The sequence below is a fragment of the Macrotis lagotis genome, chromosome X (genome assembly GCF_037893015.1).
Source record: "Macrotis lagotis isolate mMagLag1 chromosome X, bilby.v1.9.chrom.fasta, whole genome shotgun sequence".
NCBI classification, from domain to species: Eukaryota; Metazoa; Chordata; class Mammalia; order Peramelemorphia; family Peramelidae; genus Macrotis; species Macrotis lagotis.
This window is the reverse complement of record NC_133666.1, coordinates 607,955,018-607,973,773: the sequence shown is the minus strand read 5'-3', so window position 1 is coordinate 607,973,773 and position 18,756 is coordinate 607,955,018. Positions and strand designations below refer to the sequence as shown.

Sequence of the window (18,756 nt, the reverse complement as noted above, 5' to 3'; positions counted from 1 at the left end):
GTTTCATTATCTGAAAAATGTGGGGATATGGTATAGAACACAAGGTTCTAAAGAAGATGCTTGCTAAGATACTAATATTTTTATGTTTATCTGATCACCTCACTCCCTTCCCTCTTCCTACCCTTATCCCAAAACCCAAATCTCCTTATTTTTCCCTTATTATCTTTTAAATAAATTCAAATTGTTTTAGGTCCAAATTCCAGGCCTTTAAAATCTGATACATTTTAATTTTCCATAACTTTATCCAGAAAACTGGACTATACTGTTTCTCATTTTCCCTCTACATTTTCCTATCATTTGCATTTTCTCATAACCCACTATCAGAATATCCTCCCTACCATCCTTTTCCTATATGTTAAAAATCTTCTCATCCTTTCTGATATACCTTATCCATTAATCCTGCTATCCTCCAGTTAGAATTATATTTCCATAAATATTTTCTTGTAGTTCTGGGGTCCTAGTACAAAGACTTATGAGAAGTAGGTTCAAATTCTGGTTCGACACTTCATTGGTGATATGAATTTGGATCTAAGCTTCAGTTTCCCCATCTACAAAAAGAGAATAATAGAGTTGGCTATGATACTAGCAGGCAGACTGGGTCAGTGCAGCTACAGTTCTAATGCCAATGTCTCAGAAACAAATGGATATCATAAGGAGTTCAAGAAAGCTGTCAGTTTTATGAATAAACTTCTGTTTATCAAGCCTGAGGATTCTAGGGAGGTGAACAGTGCAATGAGACTGTGTTACATGAACAGCAGACTATCAGATAAATCCACTGATATCCCTAGATTATTGCTATCTTATATAAAGGTATACTCCATGATGTCAGAAGCTTGTTTATAGCAGGTCAATCAATCATTCAGCAAGCATTTATTAATTACCTACTATAGTCTAGGTATGCTTCCTTTCTTTTCCTTGTTTCCTTTTTCTTTGTTCTTCTTTTCTTCCTCCTATGCTAAGTCCTAGGTCAGCAAAGGAAGGCAAAAGACAGAAGCTACTCTCATATGCAGGAGTAACTGAAAATAATTTACAGAGGGGAGACATTCTTCATCTCCTGTAAATCATCTCCAGTCCTAACTTCATCTACTCTGTTCTGAGTGTCTTTGAAGAAAAAAAAAAAAAAAAACTTTTGTGAGCAATGTCTTTGGGACCCGTTTATAATGAGCCATATGTATAAAAAAACTTTGGGATCATAGGATCCAGGTTTGAATTCTAGCTCATTTTTGTACTACTCTCTGATAGTGGGCAAATCATGTTACCATATTGACCTTTAGTTTCTCATCTAATGATGTAAATGACTGGAAGGTTTTTGATATCCTTTTAAGTTTTAATTCTAAAATCTTATGATATCCTGAGGATCTTGTACAATGATCTAGATGAAGTGCAAAAAGCTTCATATGAGAGAGGGGAATCAGGATTCTCCAAGATTACATAGCTTTTTGAGACTCCATCCATATCCCACTGCCAGACTAAACTTAATCTGACCTAGCTCACAGAGCAGTACCCCTTCAGTAATTGTTCCTCCAAAGCAACTACATGATGGAATAGATTGAACTCTTGACTGGGAAAACCTGATTTTCATTCAGGTTTCAGACATTTATTAGCTATAATAACCCTTGGGCAAATCACTCTTACTGCCTCATTTTTTTCAATTATGAAATGAAGGTAATAATAACACCTATTTCCCAGGATTATTCTGAAAATCAAATATAATATTTGTAAGGTACTCACTTGCTGTGACAGTTGGCATATGAGATATTTGATAAATCCTTCCTTCCTTCCTTCCTTCCTTCCTTCCTTCCTTCCTTCCTTCCTTCCTTCCTTCCTACATTTGTTTGTTCGTTCATTTCTTCCTTCTTTTCCTTCTTCCTTCTGCCTTCTCTCTCATTATCTTACTTTACTTTTCACTCCCTCCTGTCCTTCCTTCTTTCCTTTTCTTCTTTTCCTTTTTTTCATCCTGTTGATTCTAACTCCTTTTATTTTCCCACTTTCTGCCTTTCTTTTCCCTTCTCTTCTCTTTCTTTCCTTTCTCTATCCTTCCATATTCCCTTCTTCTCATCTTCTTTTCCTCCCCTCGGTTTTTTCTTCCTCTTTTTGTTTCATCTCCTTGCTTCTTCTCTTTCCTTTTTCCTTCCCTCCCCCTCTTCTTCTCTTCTTTTTTCCCTTCGCTTCTTCCTTCTTTTTTTCTTCCTTCCTTCCTTCTTTCCTCTACAAGAAAATCAATCCCCCAGGAGACAGAGGTGCAAGTAGGTATGTACAGTCCCTATCAGGTTTCCCCATCCCCTTTCACTGCACCAGACCCAAACATCCTACATCCATGGCTACCAACCTTATAATTCCAACTTGTCTGTCTGAGTGACAAGCAAGAGGAGAAGGGCCTTGAAACATTGGTTGTTCAAAGGCAGGCAAGAATGATGGATGCTGCTTAATGGAATTTTGGATTTGGAGCCAATGTGTTCTCCCTGATACAGACTGTCAGACTAAAGTCTGACTAAATTCATGAGTCAGAAGCTTTCAATATACTTAAAAAGGTTTAGGCTAAATGGAGGAGAATTTAAATGAGGGGAATGTAAAACCTTATTAGAAGTGACCAGAATCACATTGAGGAAACCAATGAACAAATAATGCACTCTATATCATGTGGCTCGAATTGTATGGACAGCTTGCACCTTTAGAGAGATCAAAATATGGAACTTTGAGACCCAGGAGGAATCAGCATCAATAAAACACAAGGTATAATTCATTTAACCATTGTTATAATTGGGATCAGATGTCTCTGCACCTTGTATAAGCAAATTCTCCATTCTGAGCTTAAAGCAGATTTCACTTATATATAAAATGATTGATTTGGATCTCTAATATTTCTTCTAGATCTAAATTTCATCACTATGTCTAGATTTATTTTGTTAAGCATTAAAAACTGAATAGCTTGTATGAAGGTGAGGAAATATTTGCAAAGTGTACATAGAATCTGGAAGAAGGACTAAAATGTTGGACAACAGTACTTCAGATTGAAGAATATGTTAAGGTTTCTAACAGTTTTGAGAGATAGATAAAAAAACTTGTCTTTAATCTATCATTTAACTAAATTCAGTGTTCCTCTCATTCTTCAAATGTTTTGTGTGTGTATGTATATATATATATGTACATATATATATATATATATATATATATATATATATTATGGTATTTCAGTGTTTCAAAGAGATTCTTGCCTTAACAATATATTTGCTCCCAGTCAAACTGAAGATTGTGACTCTTCTGCATCTTAGAAGCTAGTGTTAATGAGATCCTCTGCTTTCAAAATGATTTTAATAACCTAATGACCAAAAGAAATTGGAGGAAGGGAGGAGATCAGCCTTTCATATATTACTCAGATGGCAGGTATATAATATGCTTTAATGGAATCTAATGGAATATGATCCAATTAATAAAACACTTCAAATTGATTAGAGAAATTCATGAAGCATCTGTTGTGAATACTTAAATGGAACCTTGCAGAAGAAACAGAAATCCAGTCAGTGTTGAATGAACTGGGTCCTTTGATTTGGTGCTTTTAAAGGAAAACCACATGGTTTAACTAGAAACATCAAAGGGGACACAGAGAGGGATGCAGGAATGATAAGGGAATGTACTGGCACAATATATAAAACTGAAGCAACCACTGACAGGTTCAGAGCAAGGGCACATCAATTAGTCAATTGATAAACACATATTTCTAGGCTCTGTATTAAATGTTGAGGATTAAAAAAAGGGAAAAGACTTTTACTACCCTCAAGGAAGTCACAAATTTTGGGGGGAGTGGACAAATAAATAAATAAGTACAAATAAGTTATACTAAGATAAATAGAAATTAATTTAAAGAAGTAAAGCATTAGAGTTAATGAGGTTTGACAAAAGAGGATCAAATTTTAATTGGGATTTGAAGGAAGCCAGTAGGCAGAGATGAGGGGGAGCACATTCTAGGCAAGGGACATCACTAGAGAAAATGCCAAGAATGGAGAAATGGAGTGTCTTATTTGAGGAAGAGCAAGAGACCAGTTGAACAGCATGAATCCTATTCCCTCCTCCCCCATTCACACAAATATACTGAGGCTGGGATATACTATCAATTGGTCATTCAGCAAACATTTATAAAGCATCCATGAAATGTCACACACAGTCGCTAAGTCTAGGGATATAAGAACAAAACAAAAGCAATTTTGCTACCCTCACCTCAAGGTAATCTAATTAATGCATTCACTTTAGTGATGTATAAAACTCATGCACACGTGTATGTATGTATGTATGTATGTATACAGAATCTATACAAAAATCAAAACAAAATTTAGGAGAGAAAGGCCAGTAATGGCTCATGGTGATGATGAGATGGAGAGAAGGTTAGGAGAGTTTTTAAATTTAAGGTGGCATTTGAGATGCTTTGAAGAGAATCTGGGGGTTCCAAGAGGTAGAGATGAGCCATTAAGATGAGAGATAGAACATGATGAATAAGGAAAAAACAAGATCTACTAGTATTGTTGCCAGAGACCTTGTGTGTCATGTTTTCAGGCAATGTGAAGAAGAAAGAGTCCATAGTGATATTATTTAATAAATGAATGATATGACTTGGTCCATCATCATCATCATCATCATCAATATCATCATCATAATTTTCATATTTTTTCTCTATGCACATGTACACATTATATGCTATATATATACATTTAAGATAGATGGCTAGATAAATAGATGAATGGATGGATTTAATGGAGTTTGGATGGATCGATAGATAGATAGAAATACAGCCAACTAGCTAGCTAGATAAATGGATAGATTGATGATGGATAGATAGAAAGATAAATAGATACAAAAATAGATAGACACAAGGATAGATACATTAGATAGATCTATCTATCTGACAGACAGAGTGATGGATGGATAGATGGATAGATAGATGAGTGGATGAATGTATTTATGGATGGATGTATGAATGGATGGATGAATAGATGAGGGAAACTGAAGGGGCAGAAAGTATTTTGTAATTAAGAGCAAGGCTTCTTTCATTCATGCCTGATTGATTTCACACTATTGAAAGTTTTAGCTAAGATGTTGAAAGTTTGAAGAATGAAGTTTCTAAATGCTAAATTTTAAAGGGGCAGCTAGGGGACATAGTAGATAGAGAACTGGGCATAGAGTTAGGAAGTCCAGGGTTCAAATTCTACCTTACTATTGTCAGTGTGACTCAGGACAAACTATTTAACCTCTGTTTACCTCAGTTTCCTCATCTGTAAAATAGGGATAAACAGACCACCTACCTCCTAAGGTTTTTAAGAGGATCAAATGAAATAATTGTAAAACACTTAGCATAATGCATATAATATAGCAAATGCTTTAGATGTTAGATATTATTAGTGGCCATTATTATATCTGTTGGGAATTCCAGAATAGGGGTAGGTTGGGAATACCAGGAAGGTGGAGGAGGAAGGCTTTTGCAGAGCAGAAGGGGGAAGAACAGGATTGAATGAGCAGCATCACCACACAGGGATACCAATTGGCAAAATTTTGTTGCTACTCATGAGTAGAGGGAGAGAATAGATGCCAATAAAGATCATTCCCAATGTTTGGTCTCCTATTACCATTAATCCAAGTACATAGTAAAGTACCTCTAAACTTGTGCTTTTGCACTGGTGGTTATGGTTGTGATTATATGTTTGAGATAAATTGCAATGTGTCTTACTGTGACTGTGATAAGCCCAATATGAGCTTGGAATGCTCTACCACAGGTCGGGCACAAATAGTCCATGTGAACACCTGAGGTGGGTATTCTAACCTTATGTATGTCACATTTCCTTTGAGCTGCTTCAATTCTGTCCTTCTCTTAGAGTTCAATGCCCTCACTGATGAGGGCATGCTCTGCTGATGGTCCTGTGTGCTGTCTCCCATGCTACAAAATCAATTCCAAAGTTCTTAAGAGAGATCTTCAGGGTGTCCCAGTATCTCTTCTTTTGACCCCGCTTGCGAGTACTTGCCCTGTGTGAGAGCTCCATAGAAAAGTCTTTTTGGCAAGCATATTTACTTCTGCCACTCTAACATGGCCAACCTATCATAGTTGCACTCTCAGGAGTAACGTTGGAATGCTAGTCAGTTTAGCTTGAGAAAGGACTTCAACGACTGGTATCTTCTCCTCTAAGATAATCTTAAGAATCTTTCTAAGACAATTTAAATGGAAGTGATTGTTTCCTGTCATGACAGTGGTAGACTTTTCAGGTTTCATAGGCATATAACAATGAGATCAGCCCGATGAATCTGAAGACTTTCAATTTGAGAGTTAGTCTAATACCTCTTCTGACATTATATTTTATGTAGTTATTAGATATGATATAGAACATAGAAAACATAGAAATTTCTTCCTTTCCAAAATGTCTTAAATACAAGAATTTATTCAGGTACTCATTTAGATAACCAAAGAAGTTTCCTGCTTTTTCAGGATGATCCTTTTTTGATTGTTTACACAACTTTTGCAGATGCAATTAGAGGGACATTAGGCTGTTTCACACAGAAAGGTCTTCCCTTCAGACTTATAACTAGAGACACAGGCATTGTGGAGGGGCACAGGTGAACATTCCAAACTTACAGAACTCAATTAGAGGTTGATGGAACAACTTTGGTTTCAGAAATATAGTTCAGAAATATTTTAATTCTAAATTAAAGAATATCAGATTAGAAAATAGTTACACCAAGGCAGTATTGGTAGACTTACAAATTGGTTAAACCTTTTGGAAAGCAAGTTTTAACTTAACCCCCACTCAAATTATTAAGATAGGAATGTTTATTGATACAATACCACTATTTGATAATTTATTATATTGCTGTTGAGTAATTTTAGCTATATCCTATTCTTCATGACTTCATATAAGTATTTTCTTTGTAAAGGTTTCAGAGTAGTTTGCCATTTCCTTTTCCAGTTCAATTTACAGTTGAGGAAATGGAGGCAAACATGGTTAAATGACTTGCTCAGGTTCACATAGTTAATAAGTGTCTGATGTCAGATTTGAATTTAGGTTTTCCTCATTCTCTACATATAATTGAAAAAATTATAATAAAAATAGCTACAAAAAATAAAAAAAAGACTCATTTGATACTAATAAATGACAGACATAACTTCTTAGAGGACTAGAGATTGGCTCTTTTGTCCTTGGGCCAGGTTTTCCTTCACTTTCCTTATCAATGTACCAGTTGCCCAAGAATTTCAATGTGTCTGTTTTAAGTGGTTTTACACAGCCTTGTGGGTTGCAATGTTTCCCCATGCAAAGCTCAGTAGGAAAATAAATTATTGGTAGGCATAATCATAATTGTGGGAATGAGTTCAGCTTAATAATGTCTATAAAACTAGATTGTTGGTCTGGCTGAGCTCAGAGGAGCCATTTGAGACTTAAAAGCCATCCTTTTTTATTCACCATGAGAAAGAAAATTGGAAACAGAAATGCGTGGTACTCTGGGAGCACTGGAGGTGACTGAGAATAAAGGCTTTTCAGAATGCATTTGGTATCAGAATCAAAGGTATTCAACTCAGAGATGATTTATTCCTCTTTATGTTCGCTGACATTTGCTTACAATGGCTCTCTATGAGTCTGTATGATCAATCCATAGAGGACAAAATGTGTATTATCTCACACTTTACCAACTGCAAGGCTCAAGAAACAGACATTTTTGATATATCAAAATGTCAATCTGTGATCTGTTAAGTAGGGCAGTTACTTGCTGGTAATGGATCAGATGACCCATCTGGATTGAAAGAAGAGTGATATTTGTCAACAAGTAAATTTAATTAGATTTGATTTGAGGAGAATTAAGTACATACACTATGCCAAGCAGTGTTCCAGGGCTAGAAACACAAAGAAACCGAAATAGTCACTCTCCTAGAGAAATAACTCAGATTTATAGAATGCATTTCAGTTTATAAATCTCATTCAAAGTGAGAAGTGGAAAAACTATTTCAAAGACTAATGAGAAAACAAACTACCAACCTCCTGACATAGAGATGATGCACTTGAGTTCCAGAAAGAAGCATTTTTTGTTTGATTATGCAATTTTTTTTATGATTTTTTGTTTGTTTTTTAATAGGAGGGAGAAACTAGAAACATCTTAGTTGAAAAAAAAATTGAAAAGAAGTATAAGTTGGTAGGGCAATTATTATCTAACTTTTCCAGATAGATGATTGAGGTTTAGAGTTTAGTAATTTGCTGCCTAGGGTTATATGGTTAGTATGCATGAAGGAAATTTGAATCCTAGCTTCTTGTGACTATAATAAACTTTCTCTGATAAATCTCTGGAAGGATCCTAGCAAATATTTATTGGTTTTATGACCATAAGTGAGTCAAGTAATCTTTCTGTGCTTCAGATTTTTCATCTGTAAACTTGGAAAAGGAGAGTCAGTGATATATGATAACCTTTCTAGCTACAAAATCTATGATTTTGAGAAATTTTTCATTTTTAAAAATGAGGAAAATGAGTCCCAGATCCACTAAGTGATTTGATCTAGGTAATAGAGGTAAAAATCAGGGGAAAGATTTGAACCCAGATTCTCTTACTGGAAAGTAAGTGTTCTTTCCTCATGTCCCATGAGAAGAGGTAGGCAGGTTTCACACTTTCCTGTATATTATGAGCAAGGACTTTTCCCATCGGAACAAGGAGGCATACATAGAGCTTGATAACTCCATTTCATCCTTCCAGAGTATTGTGAGCTGGGTTATTTTCAAAGAAGCATCAATAATTGATTTATATTAATGATTGTTTAACAAACTGCTGCGTTTCTACAAGAACCTGAAAACATTCTTAAAGTATTAGAATTATCATTTAGTACATGGTCAAACATGTAAAGTGGATTCCCCCGAACAGTGCTACCCTAGACTAATGTTAATCTGAGGGTCTGCAACTACTCAAAAACCATGGTTCATAAACCCTCACTAATTTAGTTTATATTTAATAGTCAGGCAGAGATTACAATCAGTTCCAAGGAATTTCATGTAATTACAAGGAAGCATAAGAAGGGAAAATAGCAATAATGTTTTTCTCCCATAAATTCAGGTTTGAATCTTTCACAAATATATGTACCATCTGTAAGAAGATTAAATTCACCGAAGTGAGAAGAACCAGAATACTGTATATACTAATAGCAGCATTGCACATACATTGGACTTGCTCATCTCAGCAATTTGCTATTTCTAAAGGTCTTGTGATGGAAAATACCATCCATATCCAGAGATGGAACTATGGAATCTGAATGCAGAACAAAGTTTACTATTTTCAATTTTTAAGTTTTGTTTTATATATTTTATATATATATATACATCTCCCTCTTGTGTTGTTTTCCCCTTTTTATTTGATTCTTCTTTCAAAGCATAATTAATATGAATATATGATTAACACAGTTATATATGTATATATTGGATTGCTTTCTGTTGGGGAAGGGAGGAATGAAAGGAGGAAGGGAAAAAAATAAGAAACAAAATTTTACAAAAAATGATTGTTGAAAACTATCTTTGTATGTAATTGGAAAAAGAAATAAATATATTTTTAAAATTGACTCATATTGAGTTCATGAATTAATAGGCATATATAAACAGGTAATGTGGGAGATTATATAAAATGTGGAGGGCACTCACATAGGAAACACATGTCTTAGACTTATGTGCAAAGAGATAGTTCATGCTTGTAATAATTAAGACTCAGTGATCACTTCTGCTGCTGTGGCACTATTCTCACTGAATTCTTTCCTGCTCTTGTTAGAGATCCTGGTCTTTGTAGAGATATATTAGGCATGCATATGCTATAGAGTATATATGGGGGAAATATTATAACAAATACAAAATATTATTTATTATTATAAAATTTAAAAATTTAGCAAATATTAATAACTAATAGTTATAGACCATTTTATTTAGCAAGTGCAAAATAAAAATAGTACGGATTAATCTTAAGATGGAGAATCTAGATGCTTCAGTGGATAGAGAGGTGGATCTGGAGTCAGTAAGACTTGAGTTCAGATGTGACCTCAGATACTTCCTAACTATGTGACCCTGAGCAAGTCACTTAATCCTGTTTGCCTCACTTTCTTGTCCCTAATGAGCAAGAAATGGAAAATACTCTAGTGTCTTTCCAAGAAAATTCCAAATGGGGTCACAAAGAGTCAGACATGACTGAAAATGACTGAACAACATGTTAACAGGAGGTTATAGTTGAAAACCAGTGAGCTCCAGCAAAAACTTCATGTTTGAGGTAAAATTGACTTGTGCTTTGACAGAAGCTAGAGGTTCTATTAATAAGGAGGAGGAATGTCAAAACTAACTTGACCTACCCATATTCTTCCCAGTGCTGTGTGTTGAAATAGAAAAAACATGGGAGCTCTGCCATGTACCATCTGTGTGACTTTGGATAAACTTCTTTTCTGACAGCTTCAGCTTCCTCTGTTACATGATAGTCTTGGACAAGGTGACTTCCAAGGATCCTTAAAGCTCTAAATTCTTAGATTCAATGATCCTGGGACATAAGAAAGCTATTGTGAGAATGAAAGGAGTTAATCTTTTAGTGTTTCTGAGATTTCATCTGTTTGGGTATACCTGGATCATTATAGTTTCTAATTAATCTATTATGTTTTTAGGTTCACAGGCTACTTTTTCTTCCTTGCCTGAAATTTTATTTTATTTTATTTTCCCCTGGTTATATGCAAAAGCAAGTTTCAACATTATATTTTAAAACCTTGAGTTCTGAATTATCTCCCTTCTTTTCACCCAACTTCCCTCATCAAGAAAGCAAGTTATTTGACATATGGTAAACATGTGTAATTATGAAAAATTTTTACCATTACATACAAAATAATGAAAAACCTCAAGAAAATAAAGTTAAAAAATATGCTTCATTCTGTATTCAGACAACTTCAACTCTGTTTTGGGGCTGGATAGTATTTTTTTTTAAATCACTTGTCCTTCAGTATTCTCTTAAGTCATTCTTGTTGCTGAGAAATGGTAAGTCCATTCACAGTTGATCATCCTACAACATTGCTATTACTTTGGAGAGAGTACATTTCCCATTGATTCTGACATGCAAGCTTTTTACTGTCAATACCCCATTTATCATTTCTTATAATAGAATAGCATTTTATCTGAATCTTGCACCACAATTTGTTCAACTCTTCCCCAAATGCTGGGCATCCCTTCAATTTCCATCTCCCTAACACCAGAAAAGAGCTGCTATATATAAATATACTTATACATCTAAGTCCTTTTTCTTTCTAACTTTTTACCTCTTCTGAAATATAGACCTGGTAGTAGCACTGTTAGGTCAAAGGGTAGGCAAGCATGGCTTAATTGTCCTTTGGATATAATTCCAAATTACTCTACAGAATTGTTGAATCCTTTCACAATTTCTCCAACAGTGTATTCCTACATCCCCTACATTTGTCATTTTCTCTTTCTCTCCTATTAGCCAATACAATATAGGTATAAGAATTATTTCAATCTGCATTTCTCCTATCAATATTGAATTAAGACATTTTTATTAAATTATTTTGTAAAATAAATCATAAAATTTAAAACTTTTAAATCATAAAATCATAAGAATATTTAAAAAATAAAAAACAAATCTTCTTTTGAACATTTATCAATTGGAGAATGGCTTTTTTTTATAATTTGATTCGGTGTACTTGGGAAATGAAGTCTTTACTAGAGAAACTTGTTTAAATATTTTTTCCCACAGTTGCTATTGCTAACTATATTTCCCTCCATCTTATTCCCTTACCCCATTTATTCTATTATTTCTCTTTCACCCATTTCCTCCTTAAAAGTGATTTGCATTTGAATACCCTTCCCACAATTTTCCCTCCCTTCTATCACCTCCCACTGTCCCCTTTTCCCCATCCCTTTCCTCTCCTACCTTCCTCTAGAGTAAGTTAGATTTTCATACCCAATTATATGTATTATGCCTTCTCTGATCCTCAAAATTCCTATGGATTTTCTCATCTCTTAGGACAGTTAGAAAGTTGAATTTGAAAGGATAATATATTAAAAAGATGGAAATTAATAGGTGAGGGAAGAATGTACTAGAAGAAAGGGAAAGGATAAGGTAGAATGAGGTAAATTATTTCACATAAAAGAGGCAAGAAAAAGTTTTTGCAATGGAGTGAAAAGGGAAGGAAAAGTGAATGCATCTTATTCTTATTCTAATTAACTCAGAGAAGATAAACAGTTAAACATTATTAAGTCCTTTATGATTTGCCTTTCCTGTTTACTGTTTTATGCTTCACTTGAATTTTGTATTTGAAGATCAAATTTTCTGATCATTTCATTAGCAAGGTTTGAAAGTCCCTATTTCATTCAATATCCATATTTCCCCACCAAAAGAGTATGCTTAGTTTTGCTAAGTAGTTGATTCTAAGTTGTATTTGAAAGTTTTTTGTCCTCTGGAATATCATATTGCAAGCCCTACAATCTGTTAATGCTGAAAATGCTAAATATTGTGTTATCCTGACTGTAGTTCTATGATATTTGAATTGTTTCTTTCTGACTGCATACGATAATATTTCCTTGACTTGAAAGTTCTGAAATTTGGCTATAATATTCTTGGCAGTTTGCATTTTGATATCTCTTTCAGGAGATGATCTGTGGATTCCCTTAATTTCTATTTTACCCTTTGCTTCCAGACCAAAGTTTTCCAAAATATGGCCTGCAGGCTGCAATTTTTATGCTGCCTACTTGTGGGTTTTAATTTTTACAAACTAAAAAAAATAATAATTTGCATGGAATGTGTATTCGATTTTTAAAAATTCCATCACAATAAATAATCTCATTTTTAATTTTCTTTGATGTTTTTAAGCAGTATTACAGAAGGAATATATTACATGGAATTTTCAATCTATAGGATGTGTCCCATCTATATGATGCAGACTAGTCCTTCTTTTATACTGTTGTGTTGTCACTTTGTTGTTTTTGGTGTTTATTTTTGCACTTTGTGCCTTTGACTGTCATATTGATTATGCATGTTCTGCCACTTTCTTAACCCCAGAGCCCTCACTTAGCACTATGTCCTCTAAATGTGGACTGTGTTTTTTATTCTGGGTGTGATCCTCGAATAATTATTTTGTTTTTATAGTAGCCCTAAGATAACCTAAGGTTGGATAGCCCATTCTTATCTATCAAGGCAATTTTCCTTGATAATTTCTTGAAAGGTGAAGCCTAGGCTCTTGTTTTGGTCACTGCTTTCAGGTAGCTCAGTAATTTTTAAATTGCATTTCTTGTATCTGTTTTCCAGGTCAGTTGTTTTTCCTGTGAGATTTGTATTTTCTTCTGGTTTTTCATTCTTTTGAATTTGTTTTATTGTTTCTTGATTTCTCACAATTCCACCAGCTTCTCTTTGCTCCATTTTATATTTTAAGGAATTATTTACTTCATTGAGCTTTTGTATATCTTTCTACATTTCTTCTATTTTGCTTTTTAAGACATTCTTCTCTTCATTGGCCTTTTGGACATCATTTTCTGTTTAAGATGCTATTTTCTTATCACCAAGCTGTGACTCAGTTTTCATGATTTTCCTGCATCACTGTCATTTCTCTTCCCAGTTTTTCCTCAATGTCCCTTCATTGACTTTCAAAATGCTTTTTGAGCTTTTCCAAAGCCTGGGCCCTATTCATATTTTCCTGGAGAGTTTGAATGTAGAAGTTTTGACTTTGTTATCTTCTTAGTCTATATTTTGTAGCTGTTTACTGAAATACTTCTAGGGATCTGCAAGTTTTCAGTTCTTCCCATGTGATACCAACTAAAGAGATGTCTTTATTACTCTTTTGGCCTATGATCAGGTCTGTGGGTGACCCCAACTGTTAGAATGGTCCTTGCTCCACTGAAGCCATAAACTCTGTTGTGCTCCTGTTTCTTTTCCTGGAACTGGGGCCTCAGTTTGTGACTTGGATATGAGTATGGGCAAAGCAGCAGAGTCCTGCTTCAGTGACTGCAAAGAGACCCCTGTAGACACCTTCTGACTCTCTACCATCCATGGACTGAGAGCCCTGGAAATACCTGCCTCTGCTGATTCAGTGGCTCCCAAGGACTTCTCCTGGTCTGCTGGGATTGGGTCTGCTCTGCTAAGGCTATACTTGGTTGGCCCCTCTCACCCCAGTGTGGCAGGGTTTTTCTGCTGACCTTCCCTGTTTTCCTTGGTACTCCCTGGACTGAGAGGTGTGGAAACTTCCACTTCAGCCATTGACAATGCTCCTTGCAGACTGTTCCTGGATGACTAGGGACAGTTAGCTCCACTGTGTTCCACGTTATACTGTGCTCCTCTCACAGAAAGGCAGACTCTTCCCATGGATTTTCCAAGTTTTCTTGGGATGGGAAATTATTTTACTCAGTCTTTATGTGGGGTTTTGTCATGCTAGAATTTGGATAGAATCATTATTTAAAGGTATTTGTAGTGGTTTCAAGAAGGGTTTGGGCACATTTCTGCCTTCATTCTGCCATCTCGGCTCCATCCATTTCACAGGGGTACTTTTTTTTTTGAATAAAGATGTAATATTAATGTATTAGAAAATTTTGCTTATTATGAAACATTAGCAAATATGGGAATACACAAAATACTTTGGGGAACATCTGGTTATGGTATACAGATCAGTAGTTCTCAAACAGGATCTTGCAATTTTCAGTGGAGTTATGAGGGGGTTTTCAGGATACTCTTCTGAGGAGTGCTGCAAATGGCTTTGATGCTACTATATTAGCTGATAGAAACTTTCCCTTCAGTTCCTAAAGCCCCCCCCCCCCATCCAAATAATTATGATGGCCAGTCATTCGGTACTTTTTTAAAAGATCATTGTTCTATATGGAAAAAAAAGTTCAAGAACTACTAGTAAAAGCAGAAAAAATATACCTTATATGCTACAAATTTCTCTAAAGTATGAAATCAAGGTATTTAAATTCTATTGTTTCGCATTTAATTTTACACCTTAGCAAACATTAGGATCAGTAACTTGTCAATTTGTTTTAATAAAAATTAGAGAAGAGTATAAAATTTGAGATCACCTATTTTCAATAAGTACATACACAGTATGTATGACTGTTAAACAGATGAATAAGGATGTCATATAAATTACATTAACAAAAATAGAACTTTTTTTACATTGTCCAAATTAAATAAAGTAACTACATTTAAGATTTCTCAACAAATTGAATGTTAGTCCTAAACTGATAACACGTACACATTCAAAAGCAGCATTTCCATAACTAAACTTAAGTATGTAAGCTCCATGAGGGCAGGGATGGTATCTTCTCTAAACTCTTTATTTTTGTCCCAGTGCTTAGCATAGTGCTTTGCACAGTTAGTGCTTAATAAATGTTTGTTGAATTAATAATCCATAAGTAGTTTTGTTTTCCTAATGGGCATGACATCCAACTACTAAGCACTGATACTTTTGACTAGTCTGTGTAAGATCTCTTCTTGTGACCCTGTATTTACCCTTTCACATTAATGAGCATCAGTAAGGTCTTTGGCTAATGTGGTTTTGAAAATGAATTGTAAATTAAGAAAACACGAGGCATAACAACCTTGATTTGGCATATATAAAAATATCCAATACTTAGATATAAAAAAATTCATTTTCTAAGGTGGGATTGAAGTAAAAAAACAAATAAAAAGAACCATGACATTTATCTTTAGACCTATATCCTGAAAATTTAGTTGAGGTAACCTCTGCAAGACAAAGATTCACACTTGCACACAGTTCTGACTCTCTTTTTGGCTGGGCTGAGGTCAATAGACTCTGATGATATATCTCCAGAACCTTTCATTTGATAATCAAAAGTAAGCTCTTCTCCAGGATATATCATTCTTGTGGAAAACAGTGCTATTCGAGGAAGACGTGTATCAAGGTTATCAATGAAAACATTGAACACCTGAAGATTTGGGTCACAACTATGATTCACAAAATGAGACACATTTCCATATTGAGCTGCATCCACTGTGAATTCATCAGATTCATAGTCCAGATCAAAGAGGTATGTGATTCCTTTATTATCATAGAGCTGTCCCCGTCTCTCAGCTTCTTCACTTGTGATAACCTCTCCAACATACTCCATGACAAAACTCATTCTTTTAATTTTCACGAGTTTTCACTCCCCAGCCACAGCCATTACTAGTTCTAAAGATGCAAAGTGAATATGGTGTACCTTTCTGAACAATCCTATTAGGGCAATCGGGCCCACATTTACACCAGGAGTTGCACTCGTAGATGGGAGTGCCAGGCTGGATTTTTTACCTGCTTTTTTTTATTGTAAGCCAAATGAACTCCAGCTTCTGCAGGGCAGCACTTCTCAAAGAAGCAATCTGTGCACATACAACCAACTATGGCTTCATTTGTTAAATTGATTCCAGAAGCAGGTTTGTATTCATTAATGTAGTAAAAATCTAAAGGTGGACCTTCCAGATCAACAGTATTTTCAACAAAAATCATTCCTTTATGGTTCTTTTTTCTATTAAGCTCTTCTTGCCATCTCTGCAGAACTACCCTTTGTTTAGCCTTCTTTACAACATACTCAGAAATGGCAGGCTTCAAATTTTTGATATCATTTTTCAACATTAATGCTTTGCCTTGCTTTAGCTGAGTCAAATAATCATGCTGGTCATCGTAAAACTGTTCAAGAAGTAATGCACGTTTGAGATTTCTTGAAGGCTCCCAAGTATTTGTGGTTTCTGGCCATCCTTTCCATTTTACAAGGTAATATTCCATATCCTCCTCGCGCTCTGGCCGCAGCCTCCGCCAACTTGTGGAACCTTCATTCAAACTGGCCCGGTCTGACTGGACCGCTCAGCTTGGAGGCCAGAGGCCTCGCCCCCTGGGCCGGGCTCGGGGCCTGGGCACGGGGCGCGGAGGGAGGAGACGGGCCCCACGTCAGGGCATAGCGGGCGCCGCGGCCGCTGCGGGCCGGGCCTTCCACGCGGCATGGCCCACAGGGTACTTCTTAAAAGGACACTTTAATTGTGAATTTACTCTCTGAAAGCACCTAACATGTATTCCCTCTTCCATGTCTTAGATTCCTTTGAAACTCAGATAAAAGGATATCTTTGATTGATGATTGTTCCTGCTCTCTCTCCAGTTATAAGTATTTTACTGACTCAAATTGTGTCTACTTTTTGCATATATTTTGTTTATTACTCATAGAAGTACATAATGGATTCCCCTTAAGAATATAAGCAAGAAAGTTTTACCTTTTTCTTTGCATTACTAGAATTGAACCCAATGTCTGATATGTCTTGAATGCTTGTTGAATGATTAGTTAAGTTGTGAGCATTACTAATGGTTTTATCGTTATCACACAATTAATCATCATCACCAACATCATCAGTATATCATTTTTATTTACATTTATGTAGTTTATAGGAAGAATCTAGATAGCATGGTAGATAGAGAGTTTAAAATTAGAATAAGGAAAAGCTCAATTTAGGTTCTGCCTTTTACACACCTGACTATGTGACCCTAGCCAAGTCACTTAACTTTTTAGTGATACAGGGAATATTCTAAGGACAGAAGTTTCAGAGTAAGAGATGTTCTGTATTGGTAGAAGATGTCCTTATTGGGAGTTCTCTATTTCAAAGAAACCACTGGTCTAGGAATGGAGGGAAGAAAGGGAAGGAGATTGGAAGAAAGAGAGAGGAAAGAGGGGGTTTTTGTGTGTCTGTGTGTGTGTGTGTCTGTGTGTAGTCTTAGGTTTATATATTATCTACATATATCTAATCTCCTTGAGGACAAAGGCTATTTTATCATTATGCTTCTTTTTCTAGCTCCTAACACAGTTCTTGACAAATAATTGGTGAATAATTTTGATTAAATTTACGCAATGTTGTTTTCTGTTTTCAATTGATTCCACTCCATTGTACTGACTAAAACCTTGGAAAGGAAATGTTAGGTACCTTCCTGGAAGGTCAGAGATTCTAAATCAGGATATTCATTCAACGTCCAGAACTCTTCCCTTTCTCATGTTTGCCTTTGTTTCAACTTGAGGTATGCTCCAATTGAAGGGAACAGGAGTGGGTGCCAGTATGAAACCTGTAGAAAATGATTTGAGCTGTTAGAATACAAACTGAGTGAGTAGGAACTTGGCATAAGAGCAAATAAGTGAAGGGGGACCAAGTGGGCGAATGTGAAGAGTTCCCTGTGGTTTGGTTTTCACAGGGTCAAGAAAAGGAACAAAATTTCCTGTCACTTTATTTTAGATTTTTACTTTGTTTGGGTGAACCATGTACAGAATAAGAAAGGATGGAAAATATAGTCGTTTTTCTCTATATGAAGACTCTACTGCTCAGCCTTGATTCACTGAGCCATCTCTATATTCTACCTATGATTAGTGACACATTCTTTTTAAATATTTGTGCTGAATTGACAGTGAAGGAGAAATCTATGGTAGAGCTATAGAGCTGAACTTATATTTAAGTTGAAAAGGCAATTACTTGTCAGGAAGGTCACCAGTCCATCAAGTATTCTGCCCTATGAATGGGTCATAGTATCTAAAATTGTAACATTAATGATAATTTCTTTTGGTAACATATCACCACTTCATGGGTAACTTTTTGAAAATGTATATACTCTTGGGAGAGGTAATTTTTGAGGCACTAGACTCAAATTCTTCAGGCCTATTCTTTTGAAATGTAAAAACCAAGCACCAACTATGATGAAGGAAAACGATAGAGTTTGAGCATATCCAAAATCCTGTCCTGAGATCAATGTTCAATGATTGTCACTAA

The 18,756-nt window shown here is 35.4% G+C and overlaps 1 protein-coding gene and 1 pseudogene across 2 annotated transcripts in view; one reads left to right on the top strand and one right to left on the bottom strand.

Moving 5' to 3' along the window:
* The window catches only part of FAM135B (family with sequence similarity 135 member B), a 510,321-nt gene that overhangs the window by 290,155 nt on the left and 201,410 nt on the right, over positions 1–18,756 (top strand). The gene's annotated exons all lie outside the window — the stretch shown is intronic.
* Positions 15,630–16,753, bottom strand: LOC141499865 (histone-lysine N-methyltransferase SUV39H2 pseudogene; annotated as a pseudogene).